Raw genomic sequence first — 14,305 nt, 5'->3', positions numbered from 1 at the left:
AGCTTATCGCCAAAAAAGTAGGAATTTTATATATCACAAACTCTCAACAGAAAATGTATATACTTGTTTTTATTTCAGGGGTCAGTTTTCACTTCTTGTCCACAGTAGACAACAGTAGTACTATGCCAAGATGTCCGGTATTCATGGGCTTCTCCCCGCCAGTAAACTACGCACACGCTTTACACCTGGGCAGGATTCTCTTCCCCTTGGCACGTGGGGATACATTCATCGAGCAGAAGTTAGGTGACATTATGGTAAAACATCTCTTACAGCTGGCGGGCGGTAGCAATAGTCAAGTCCAGCACCGCAGACAGAGAGGTGGAAAAACAGGCCGCAAGGAGCACAGAGCGCAACGTCCTCGGCACAGGCAGGAGAGGCAGGATCTCGGCCCTCCGCAGCTCATGCAAACACAGACCACGAGTTTTACAAGACCCCAAGACACAATCACCTCTAACACAAACTCCTCTACAGTATCCAACTTTATTTTACCATCTTCGAGGGACCCGTATCGTTCTCAACAGCCCGCGGTCTGGCAACAACAGTTTCCTCAGCCGCCTCCTTACACATTCACCACCAATCAAAATTATCCGTATAGTCAGGCTTATGGACAAACTCGTCAAAACATGATGCCGCCACCTTCTCCTAACCAAAGTGGAAAGAGCGTGACCAGAGCATCTCACTTCAATTCTAACTCTAGCTCGCCCATCGCTCAGGAAAATACAGCAAGTGCATCTTCTGGAGGCGGTTTTCACCGTCCGTGGAATTGTCAAGGCATGATATCTTCTGTTAGTGCAGGAAACAATCGAGCAACATCAAGTACATCCTTTCAGCCAATCTCCGGTCATGGTTTTCCACCAAATTATCCTCAAACTCCCCAAGTTCAAGAATCTAATAACTCGAACCATTTTCCAGCTCCATTTGCTCGACACATGTACGCCCAAGCGAGCTGTCCTCAACCTCAACCGTCACAAACGACGTATCCTTATTCTTGGAATGATTCCCAAATGTTCCAAAATCAGTCAGCACCCACTCAATTAATTCACCATCTACCAAACAACGGATTGTACCCAGATTTAGTTGAAACAATGCTTTTTCGTCCTCCACCTCCTCCTACTCCCACTCCTATTCCTACTCCTAATATTCCTTCTACTTACTCTCCACCACCTGTTTACCCGTTCGTTCCCCAACCCAGCACATCATTTTGGCCTAACGAACAAACAGTATACCCCCAACAACCACAGGCCGGTCCCCAATACCCGTACTCCGGTAACTCCACAGCACCACTTCCTTGTCCTGCAAACAGTTATTCCAGTGCTGCTGAGAACTCGGCAGTATCTCGCCAAGGTCCTGCATGCAGTGAGAATGCCTTTTCCAACATGCCTCTCAGTCAGTATACAAATGTGAACGATGGAACTGATACAATGTCGAGTCAAGCTAATGCTTCACTGACAACCGTTAAGAATAAAGATGGCATGCTCGCTAAACAACACAGAAAACGAGATCAAACAAAATCTTACACGTACCCCTCTCAGTCTGTACACCAGGTCCCAAATGTCACTGTTAATCAGAGTAGACCCTATACTTTAGTGAATGTCGAGATTGAGGATACATTGAAGTCACAAGAGCCCTCGATGTCTTCAGAGAACAACGACTGGCAAGCAAGTACGTCTGCAGAACGGCCCATCGAGTCGAACCAGCAAGGACTTTCAGACAACGAGTACCAGTTTGCAGCGATTTCACCAGATTCTGATAGGCTGAGTATTGATGACTCTGTTATATACTGTCCGAGTGATTTGACCACCATTTTAGAGCCGATGCCGGCTCCTATAATCAAGGTGGAAAATCAGGAGGAGGTCGATCTACTCGTATTAGAGAATATCCCTGTTGTGGAAATTGAATTGCCTAATGAAGTCTTGGAGTTCATGAAGGAACGTGATCCATATTCATGAGATACACACAATGTTATCATAGGAGCTGATCTGGCGTACATTCGAATTCGCTAAATGATATGTACGCTTTGTATATGAATGAAGTTTGTATGAAGAATGTAATTTGCATCCACATATTTTTTAACTAAAATATTAATTGTAAAAGTGTTGATATAATGTTAATGTATAAATACCCTTATAGTTTTAGCAGCCTTCCTGTATGCTTTAATTCGAGACAAACCACAAAACTTTTTAACGTATAAAAATGAATTATTGATAAGTGTTTTTGACACCGTCAGTGACTTTAAATCAATGATTCTCGATATGAAATGAGTTATATTAATAAAACTATTTTATGTTATGTTGATGTAAGATGTATTTGATCTACAATGAATTATTTGCACTTTTTATGAATGTTGTATTTTTTTACTCTGAATTATTAATAATGAATGTGGAAAAGCAGTATTGTTCGTTAATTTGGATAAATACATTACTTATGAAATCATTTCGTTACTAATATTCCTTTGCATTTTTATTCATTTTGATAAACATATTTATATTATTATTATGAGTGTTCTGTTCTTGACCACTTTCACTTTAACCACGCAAATAGTTCATTTCTCAAGAAATCTTATCATAAGATTAATAATAATCGCTTTATTATGAAAATCAATTACTTTACATTATTAGAGAAACGCTTTTCTTTTTTATACTTATAATTTTTTGAACTTATGTTACATGTATTTTTTATCTATTGTTTCTAAGATTTAATATTATTCTGCAACATTATTGTTAAAATATACATCACTATTGGTGTTTAAATATTTATTTCATAATTCCATCTGAGTTGCCACATTCGCTTTATCTCAGTGTTTACACATTAGCTTTATTTTTGCGGTAAATAAAAATCTTTTTGTTAATCTAATTTCAGTTCTAGGCACATACTCTAGTCCTGAGTAAATTTTTAGACTGAAGATAAATGATTAAAAGGTAATAATGTGTAGTATTATTATATGCATTTATGATGTAGTCTATCAATACAATTGTACTCTTGTCTTGCTTTGAGGCAGCACCTTCAAGGGACTATATTGTTAGTCCCTGTAACAAACACCTGTATTGTTATTGATTTGAATAAGTTCCATTATTGAAAATTCAAGAAGATTAAAATACTCTTGTCTGGCTTGCAAACAGCACCTTGAAGGAACTGTATTGTTAATAAAACACCTGTCTTGTTATTGATTTGGATAAGTTCAAAATATTGAAAATTCATGATGATCCTTTTTTCTGTTCAAAAGTTTTGAGATTCGAACATGATACCTTCTATTTTGCTACACTGTATTTTTACAGAGTTTAAATAATTTTGAACAAATTCTTTCGATTTCAGTGGAGAATTGTTTTAACCAAGACTCTGCTAGTCCGTTTGACCGCTAGTCACTTGAGACGGGTGATTTGGAACACTCTGTATATATTGGATCACCAGTTACTTCGTTAAAAAGCTATCATTATTCATAAACATCCAGGATAAGTTCTTTCATAAACTGACGTGTATACCCAGTCTTCTTCCTAAGGATGCAATGTTGGTAGGCAGCTACTGATGTATCATCTTTATACACGTGCATAGAATGCAATTGAGGATTTGAAGCGGTATAACATTGTATTTTAATCCTACACTAATTCACTCTTACATCTATAGTTTACCTAGAATAAAAGGGCGCAGTCGTTGGTACTCGTATAGAATCGGATTTTCTCATCAGCCAAAATTATAAACCTATATTTTGGAGACGAATTAATAGGACATATGTTTTATTCGGACAAATATTAATTTAACATTATTTCTTACACATTTAAAGGAATGCAGAAAATTAAAATTAACATTTGAAAAGTCTTTTACTTCAGTACAACTTTCAGATACAGAAATATTGATCAAAACTGATATTAAATAGTTAAATAAACGTGAAACGAGTAAACGCTTTGCAATATTTAAACGACAAGTGCTGTACACATCAAGAAGAATAGAGATAATCTGAAGCTCAAATAAGTCTTAATACAATAGGCTAGGAGTGATACACAGACAATGTAAAGAACGAATTCTTTAAACGAGGGAATCCAAAAGTGAACTATTAAAGAACAAATTTAATAAAAAACTACCCTTATAATTATAAATCTGAAAGCATCGATTCAAAGTTAATTCAATACCATCCAGGTCTTCACAAAAGTAATATCGTATGAATAGCATTTTAATAAGAGTAATCTTGAAAAACCTAGATGTTTGGTTAATAAAGTGTTACCAAATTCATCAAAATTCACCAGTACCCATATCCTATGTGATTGCCTACTCAAAGGCAACTTAACCTGGAGTACAAAAATTTTATTTATTAATTTAAATGTAAAACAATTTCCAGCACATTAGGTATATTGAATCAACCTTATATGCCACAGTTACAATAATGACAGGTCATAGATACAGGTACAAGCACCACGATACCGTCACTCATTGTTAATGACAGGTCATAGATATGGGTACAAGCACCGTCACTCATTGTTAATGACAGGTCATAAAATACGGGTACAAGCACCATGATACCATCACTCATTGTTAATGACAGGTCATAGATACGAGTACAAGCATCACGATACCGTCACTCATTGTTAATGACAGGTCATAGATATGGGTACAAGCACCGTCACTCATTGTTAATGACAGGTCATAGATATGGGTACAAGCACCGTCACTCATTGTTAATGACAGGTCATAGATACGGGTACAAGCACCACGATACCGTCACTCATTGTTAATGACAGGTCATAGATATGGGTACAAGCACCGTCACTCATTGTTAATGACAGGTCATAGATACGGGTACAAGCACCACGATACCGTCACTCATTGTTAATGACAGGTCATAGATATGGGTACAAGCACCGTCACTCATTGTTAATGACAGGTCATAGATACGGGTACAAGCACCATGATACCGTCACTCATTGTTAATGACAGGTCATAGATATGGGTACAAGCACCGTCACTCATTGTTAATGACAGGTCATAGATACGGGTACAAGCACCACGATACCGTCACTCATTGTTAATGACAGGTCATAGATATGGGTACAAGCACCGTCACTCATTGTTACTGACAGGACATAGATACGGGTACAAGCACCGTCACTCATTGAGTCAGGTTATGACCTGTCATTAACAATGACTCGTATCTATGGATACGGGTACAAGTACCACGATACCGTCACACATTGTTAATGACACTTCATATGGAGAACTTAATTTCCATCCCTCACTTGCTCATCTCCTACTCCCCCCCCCCCTCACAACCTAAGTCTAAGACAAATGTGGTATTCCTTGCTCTTAAAGCTGACATTTAACAAATATTTTATCTTTTGCCACGAGACCGGATGTCGTTAGGCCAGATATCGCAAGTCCGGTAGTCACTAAATCAACAGTGTACTCACTAACTACGTATCACTGCTATTAAGCAGTGATACGTAGTTACGATGTTAATACATAGTATGGGTTTATATATTACTTTTATTTCGAAAATAAAATCAAAGTTATGATTTCCCATAAATTATAATTCAATTTATGACAGTTTTGGGACACCGATAAAATATATAGAGCTTTAACACCCCAGACCCAATGGCGTTACTGAGTTGATAGTAGGCGGATACAATGAGCCTTGAGACGTTGAGAAAAGATTTAGACGGTCACAACCAAAACCAACGTTTATTGGGTACTTTACAAATCTTAGAGACCTACTGCAACAATTCATGTCGTAGCAAAACAGCCGCAGCGGCTGTCGCCACCCCCGTCAGGTGATCATCACAAAGCTGTGGTACTCTTGAGCTGGAAAACAAGAGTTAAACGTGAGTTATACGTTTACTGGGTATTTTACAAATCTTAGAGACCTACTGCACCAATTCATGTCGTAGCAGAACAGCCGCAGCGGCTGTCGCCACCCCCGTTAGGTGATCGTCACAAAGCCGTGTTACTCTTGAGCTGGAAAACCAGAGTTAAACTTGATTTATACGTTTACAAAATTAAACCTCGTAAAATTTAATGGATAAAGTACCTCAGTATATAAATTTGAGTTAATCTTTAAGGTTTTTAAGTTTTAATATTTATCTCGAATAAGATTTAGCTCCGTACAGGCGCTGCTGATACAGCTGCTTCGTTAGCGGAGTACTCATAACAGCGCCCTGCACCATAACGACAGGTATGTAGCTCAAACACAACATCGAACAGTAGCAGTAGCAGAACTGTCATTTTGAGTTCATATTTTGTCTGTAGGACTGTCAGCATTGTGACAATATGGTTGAGGCACACGTCAAATCATGGAATAAGCGCATGTGTCTGAGTTGAAGGAACGAGCTATTTCTTAGACTGTTTCAGGGTGAAGATGTTATATTCTATGGTTTTTCATATTGAGGCAGGCGGTGAGCTGCAAGACTAGATTTGAGCACTCACTAAGTCTGTCGTGCGTGTGTAAACATGCATCACAACTTCTTATATGTGATGGTTGACTCCAAGTGACTTGAACGCCTCTGTACAGCAGTCTGTATAGTCTCTGAAGTCCAGCCAGGATACCCATTACCTTTCTTTTGCACCAACAAGATTCTTTGGATATTTGCTGAGAACGGTGCTTCCCAGACAGCAGAATGACATGTCTTGAGTGACTTAGAAAATTGCGAATAACGCTGGTCTTGTGTTGTTAGGTCACTTTGCTACTTTGTTACGTGGACGCTAGAGTTCAGCTTACTACAAGGTTAGTCTGTGTGCGTGGACGCTAGAGTTCAGCTTACTACAACGTTAGTCTGTGTGCGTGGACGCTAGAGTTCAGCTTACTACAACGTTAGTCTGTGTGCGTGGTCAAGATTAAATGTCAAGCGTGATCCACAGAAACCTGTTGTCGCTGATGTTGCCAGACAGATTTTAAAATGTCTGATGATCAGTTTCAATTTTTTTTTTTATGTTGGCCGTTTCCTGGGCGTATTATTTTAAATCTAGTATTTGTCTTCGATTTATCTTTAATAATCCACTAACCTTTTTTAAACTATGTATATTATAGTTTCAAGTAAAAAAATATAACAATACATAAAATAATTTAAATGAAGAGTGTTTTTATTACTTTAGATGCGTGCAGGTTTTTGAAAACGGTCTTTCATGACTTGAGTAGCCTCCGAGCTCGCACCACACTTGGATTTGCCTTACAATTAAAGTTTACACCAAACCTGAGAACGAGTTATGCGTAACATTATACAATACATTGTGTCCCAACTAAGCAAACAACTTTGTTGGATTGTAAATATTTCAGTAACACACAGATAATAGAGAGACTTAGTTTTAGGTAACACGTAACCTTACGGTGTCTAGGGCATAACCTTTATTCGTGAAGTTCGTCATGCTTTCCATTGCTGGCAAAAGAAAGCACTCCGGCAATTCAACTCTGCCCACACTCGATGATACGTATTATTATTAGGCGTAAAGCTTGTAATGGCCTCGGTAATGCAAACTCAAGGCCTTAATTTTTTAACCAAGACTTTAAACCACCCTTAGGTATTTTACTCACAATTTCAGATCTTTTACAAATACCTCGATAAACGGGAAATAAAACCAGGGAAATGGCACCACTGTGCCCAATCCACTGGCACCGACAAGGGAAAGTCTTATCACGCGATTCTTTTAAAATTAATTTCCAGTGCGGAGGAGGAACAACACATTGTTGACAAATAACACAAGCCATATTCATAAGGGTTGGCGTGCATATTTTCCCAACAGGTGTAGATAAATGCTACCATTAATTGCTTTTTCACTGAATAAAAGGGGCCAGATGTCCGGCACAGGAAGTAGCACACCACCCACTTAACCCGTGGCATGTTTACGAATTTGATGTCTTTCATTAGGCCATATCTGCACGATTTGTTTATTTACTTTCCACACACATGTAACGTGGCTTCACCAGTAAACACTACCTGTACTAGAAAGTTTGCATAAATAAATAAGCGCAATACTCCCAGGAGGGTTCAGTAGCTTGTATCTTCCAGTTGAACCTCACTGAGTAGAGCAAAAATCGACGTGTCACGTAGATTTGGGCAACACTATGGGATGCCCAGGAGCGGTAGAGGCTGCCCAGGGGACATGGCTGGGATTAATGCCCACCATCCATCGTCATGGTTCTTGACAGAAGGCGGTCCATACCCATGTCCATCCAGAATATCCTGACTTTCTGGAAGCAGTCCTTTTACGACTAAGTGTAATATCTAAGTTTCTTATCCTAAGAGAATAAGCGTAATAGCCGCAAAGTATTTACGTTCCAGATTGGCATCTTGTGTAATTTGATGTATTTAAAATTTAATAAGGTTCATTTTGAAAATGTCTTTACAACTCTTTCGAAATTGGATTTTGATGATGTTAATCGCTTGATACAGTGCAGTGACACTGTTCTTGATTTTTGTGAATCATTTATTCAATAGCTTCATTTTGCGCTTTAGACCTAACTTTACCTTTTAAATGTTATGGCACATTAAAATATAATTATGATACCGGGATCGAATGCTGTCTACCATACAGCACGAATCTGCTCTGCATTGCAGTACCTATTTGATCTTGTTTAAATGTGTGATCCAACACAAATTGTTGGAGGTTATGTTTGGACGTTAAGGAGTTTGAGAAAATACAATGGAACAACTGATCTAGTCTAACTGATGGTCGTAATATTTTGTAAAGCCATGCCTAAAATGATCTAAACTTAGCTGTATGGAATTACTAGACCTTTTCTAATAGAAGTAGAAGACGTCTAGTTTTTGGAAACGATCTATAATAATAATAATACAAATTTGTATCCTTACTTGATTAAAGCGAAACAGCCCTCAGGAATTTGCAGGGACAGGAGTGCCCGGTGGTGGGAACGAGACAGAAACTGGACATATCCGTGTAACCCGCACACCACAACTGCAACATTAACATATTTGTATCAATACCTTACTTGCTTAGAGTGTTTACAGTCCTCAGGAGTTTGCAGGGACAGGAGTGCCCGGTGGTGGGAACGAGACAGAAACTGGACATATCCGTGTAACCCGCACACCACAACTGCAACATTAACATATTTGTATCAATACCTTACTTGCTTAGAATGTTTACAGTCCTCAGGAATTTGCAGGGACAGGAGTGCCCGGTGGTGGGAACGAGACAGAAACTTTACATATCCGTGTAACCCGCACACCACAACTGCAACATTAACATATTTGTATCAATACCTTACTTGCTTAGAGTGTTTACAGTCCTCAGGAGTTTGCAGGGACAGGAGTGCCCGGTGGTGGGAACGAGACAGAAACTGGACATATCCGTGTAACCCGCACACCACAACTGCAACATTAACATATTTGTATCAATACCTTACTTGCTTAGAGTGTTTACAGTCCTCAGGAATTTGCAGGGACAGGAGTGCCCGGTGGTGGGAACGAGACAGAAACTTTACATATCCGTGTAACCCGCACACCACAACTGCAACATTAACATATTTGTATCAATACCTTACTTGCTTAGAGTGTTTACAGTCCTCAGGAGTTTGCAGGGACAGGAGTGCCCGGTGGTGGGAACGAGACAGAAACTGGACATATCCGTGTAACCCGCACACCACAACTGCAACATTAACATATTTGTATCAATACCTTACTTGCTTAGAATGTTTACAGTCCTCAGGAATTTGCAGGGACAGGAGTGCCCGGTGGTGGGAACGAGACAGAAACTTTACATATCCGTGTAACCCGCACACCACAACTGCAACATTAACATATTTGTATCAATACCTTACTTGCTTAGAATGTTTACAGTCCTCAGGAATTTGCAGGGACAGGAGTGCCCGGTGGTGGGAACGAGACAGAAACTTTACATATCCGTGTAACCCGCACACCACAACTGCAACATTAACATATTTGTATCAATACCTTACTTGCTTAGAGTGTTTACAGTCCTCAGGAGTTTGCAGGGACAGGAGTGCCCGGTGGTGGGAACGAGACAGAAACTTTACATATCCGTGTAACCCGCACACCACAACTGCAACATTAACATATTTGTATCAATACCTTACTTGCTTAGAATGTTTACAGTCCTCAGGAGTTTGCAGGGACAGGAGTGCCCGGTGGTGGGAACGAGACAGAAACTGGACATATCCGTGTAACCCGCACACCACAACTGCAACATTAACATATTTGTATCAATACCTTACTTGCTTTGAATGTTTACAGTCCTCAGGAGTTTGCAGGGACAGGAGTGCCCGGTGGTGGGAACGAGACAGAAACTGGACATATCCGTATAACCCGCACACCACAACTGCAACATTAACATATTTGATCAGTGTTCTAACTACTTGAATTGTAATAAAAACAATCCACAGTTTCTAACTCACATTTCTGTAATTACTCATTTCGCTTTGACATTTATCGTATTAAAATTTGGTTTTGAATACGTTGTATTTACAAATTAAAATTCTTTTACCTACTGGAAAAACATACTGAACTTTAAAATAGTTTATAGATAACTGTAGCGCTCATTTTTGGTAAAGTTATGTAGAATGTTTTAATTTTTTTGTTTTAATACGTAATTTATTTCAAAACCTAACAAAATATTTAATAGTACATTCTCATTTAAATGCTACCTAAGTTACCTTGTTCGAAATACAGGTCTCGCCAAATAGCAGGCAAGCCCATCTCCAGTATGCTTACATGTTCATTTAAAATTCTGCTACATTTATGTTTTATTCGTGTAAAGCCATCCAATAACATATTCTTCGTCTTGCATACCTGAAATCAAAAATTATATTGATTAAAAACTGAATATAACAATAATTAACTATAACTATTTTCTACGTGTTTTCTCAAGTAATAAAGTTTGGTCATACACATTTCTAGTATGCCTATCTCAGTGATGTTGTGTGCATATCATCGGTTCGTCAAGGTATCTCAGTGATATGCCTGTGTGCACATCTCTGTTTCTTGGAAGTATATCAACGACATATTGTATGTGCACATCCCCTTTCTTGGAGGTATCTCAGTGATATTGTCTGTGTGCACATATCTATATCTTTTGCTAAGTATATCAGCGATATATTGTGTGCACATCCCCGTTACTTCGAGGTATCTGAACTATATATTGTGTGTTCATATCCCCGTTTGTTCAGTGTATGTCAGTGATATATTGTGTATGCAAATCCCCGTCCCTTCTAGATAAGGAAGTGATATTGTTTATATACAACTCATTCTCTATCATAGTTATATCAGAATGTTGTGCGATTAAACTCCCGTTCTTTTGATGTTATTACAGTGATACTGTTTGTATAGACTCTCTTTCAAGGTTATCTCAGTCATGTTATGTGTTTACACTCCGATTTTATCTAGATTATCTCAGTCATGTTATGTGTTTACACTCCGATTTTATCGAGTTTATCTCAGTCATGTTATGTGTTTACACTCCGATTTTATCGAGTTTATCTCAGTCATGTTATGTGTTTACACTCCGATTTTATCGAGTTTATCTCAGTCATGTTATGTGTATACACTCCGATTTGATCAAGGTTATCTCAGTCATGTTATGTGTATACACTCCGATTTTATCAAAGTTATCTCAGTCATGTTATGTGTTTACACTCCGATTTTATCGATGTTATCTCAGCCATGTTATGTGTTTACACTCCGATTTTATCGATGTTATCTCAGCCATGTTATGTGTTTACACTCCGATTTTATCATGGTTATCTCAGTCATGTTATGTGTATACACTCCGATTTTATCAAGGTTATCTCAGTCATGTTATGTGTATACACTTCGATTTTATCAAGGTTATCTCAGTCATGTTATGTGTATACACTCCGATTTTATTAAAGTTATCTCAGTCATGTTATGTGTTTACACTCCGATTTTATCAAAGTTATCTCAGTCATGTTATGTGTATACACTCCGATTTTATCAAAGTTATCTCAGTCATGTTATGTGTTTACACTCCGATTTTATCAAGGTTATCTCAGTCATGTTATGTGTATACACTCCGATTTTATCAAAGTTATCTCAGTCATGTTATGTGTTTACACTCCAATTTTATCGAGGTTATCTCAGTCATGTTATGTGTTTACACTCCGATTTTATCAAAGTTATCTCAGTCATGTTATGTGTTTACACTCCGATTTTATCAAGGTTATCTCAGTCATGTTATGTGTATACACTCCGATTTTATCAAAGTTATCTCAGTCATGTTATGTGTTTACACTCCAATTTTATCGAGGTTATCTCAGTCATGTTATGTGTTTACACTCCGATTTTATCGAGGTTAATTCAGTCATTTTATGTGTTTATGTTACACTCAAACTTTGGATTCGAACAATGTCAGAAGCATTGTGGCTAAACGAAAGTACTCAATTTCCGAAATAAACACGTTCACCGGAGATTGAACAAAACCTTAATACCCATAACCGACGTGGGTAATGTATTTCACCCACGTCGGGTTGTGGGTATTTGTAATTTGGGCATACGCTGAAATCCGTTTTTTCACGGTCCAGAAGTTACAAGAACCATTTTATTCATAAAGCTATCACTTTAAATCATCAAATATTATCGGTTTCATGACAACCGATAATTGTTCCATACGACCAATGTTATATGACTGAGTGTCACATCGCACTCAGAGCTGCTCCAATATGATCCTCTGTATAATCAGTGTTAAAATTATAAAACATTTTTTACTAGAACTAGTAGGAGAGTTATCTAAGCTTAAAAGAAGTTTTAATGCAGAAGATAACGAAATAATAAATGCTGTCGATGAAGATGCGTCGGAGATTTTAACAAGGACAGTAGAAAACAATAAACACGTAGAAAAAGAAATTATGTTCAGCGATAACTTAACACTCTGTGATATTAATTGTGACAAAGGAAACAGTTGTTTTGAATGTGGTCAGCACATCTATGATGAAGTTTCAAATAACGAAGACTTAGACTTACCTTTGTGCACTCTTGACCAAGAAAATCTGCCATAGACACAACAGGAGAAAACTGTGTAACTGCATTAAAAAGGCAGCCAAAATGCTAAAGTTTGCTGAAATAAAATTAACCCCAGTTTCAGTGAGCGTTAACGTTTTGGTAAACATTCCTGATATTGACTGGGGCCGACTAGCTCCAAGAAATGTAAAGGCTGTTGTAATAAATAAGAGCGATGATTCCTAGTACAAAGCATGGAGTTCTTGACAAACAGTTTTCCAGAAATCAGTTCCGGGTAGCTCCTATTAAATTTATTAAGAACATCGATGTACATGATGAACAGCTCAATATCCGTAAAGAAGCAATGATGTCATCCGGATCCAAACAAGGTTTCATCAGATGTGGATGCAAGAAGAACTGTTCGGGCAAATCTTGCAGATGTGTAAAATCAAACATAAAATACAATTCTAAATGTCAGGGTAGCACTAACAAGTAAACTGAATATTTGCTGAAAAGCATTGTAATAAACATTGAAAGTGGTACAGGTATGAAAACGACTCATATAAGTTACTTATATGCATGAAAACGTTTAATATTTATTTGTTTTGTATTTTGAATAATAAGAAACTTGTTGTATTTTACTGTTTAGTTTTTTTTTATAAAATAAATTGAATTTCAAGGAAAATTTGATTTGATTTTACTTGTTATTATGGAATTAGTGTAGGGTATGGTTGTGTTGGACGCTTTTCAGCGTATGCGCATATTACAAATACCCACAACCTGATGTGGGTATTATGGTTTTGCTCAATCTCCGGTAAACGAACTTTCGTTTAGCCACAAGCCTTCTGGGTATTTCGCTTTGGCCAATGTCCGAATAAAATGCTCACTCCGCGACGTGGGTAATTCACGTTGTCCACATCGCGAAGTGAGTAAAAATTTCGGACATTGTCCGAATTCAGAGTTTGAGTGTAACATTTACACTCCGATATTATCGAGGTTATCTCAGTTATATCGTGAAAACACGCCCTCTTCTTTCAAGTTCCAACTTTCAGACACACTAATTTTCTTCATTATTATTTCAGTTAATACACATTTTTTTATTTCAAGGTTTTATCAGTAATATAGATACACACTACTTTTCTAGACATATCATTTGTCATATAGTATGGTTTGCGTTGTAAATTTTATTTTGACTGCTACCAGCAAATTCTTGACATTTTCCAATATTTTTTTCTAGCAGTGGTGTAACAGTGATCCTAAAAAATGAAAAGATTATTCGTATAAATACTTGAGGAAGATAAAAAAACATTACAAACACGCTACATGTAGACTTTGATATTAGTAAAATGTTCCACAGATGTTTACAGTACGGTCATATTCCATAGAAACAAAATTTTTCA

Source organism: Homalodisca vitripennis, chromosome 8 (genome assembly GCF_021130785.1).
Source record: "Homalodisca vitripennis isolate AUS2020 chromosome 8, UT_GWSS_2.1, whole genome shotgun sequence".
NCBI classification, from domain to species: domain Eukaryota; kingdom Metazoa; phylum Arthropoda; class Insecta; order Hemiptera; family Cicadellidae; genus Homalodisca; species Homalodisca vitripennis.
This window is presented reverse-complemented; position numbering follows the sequence as displayed.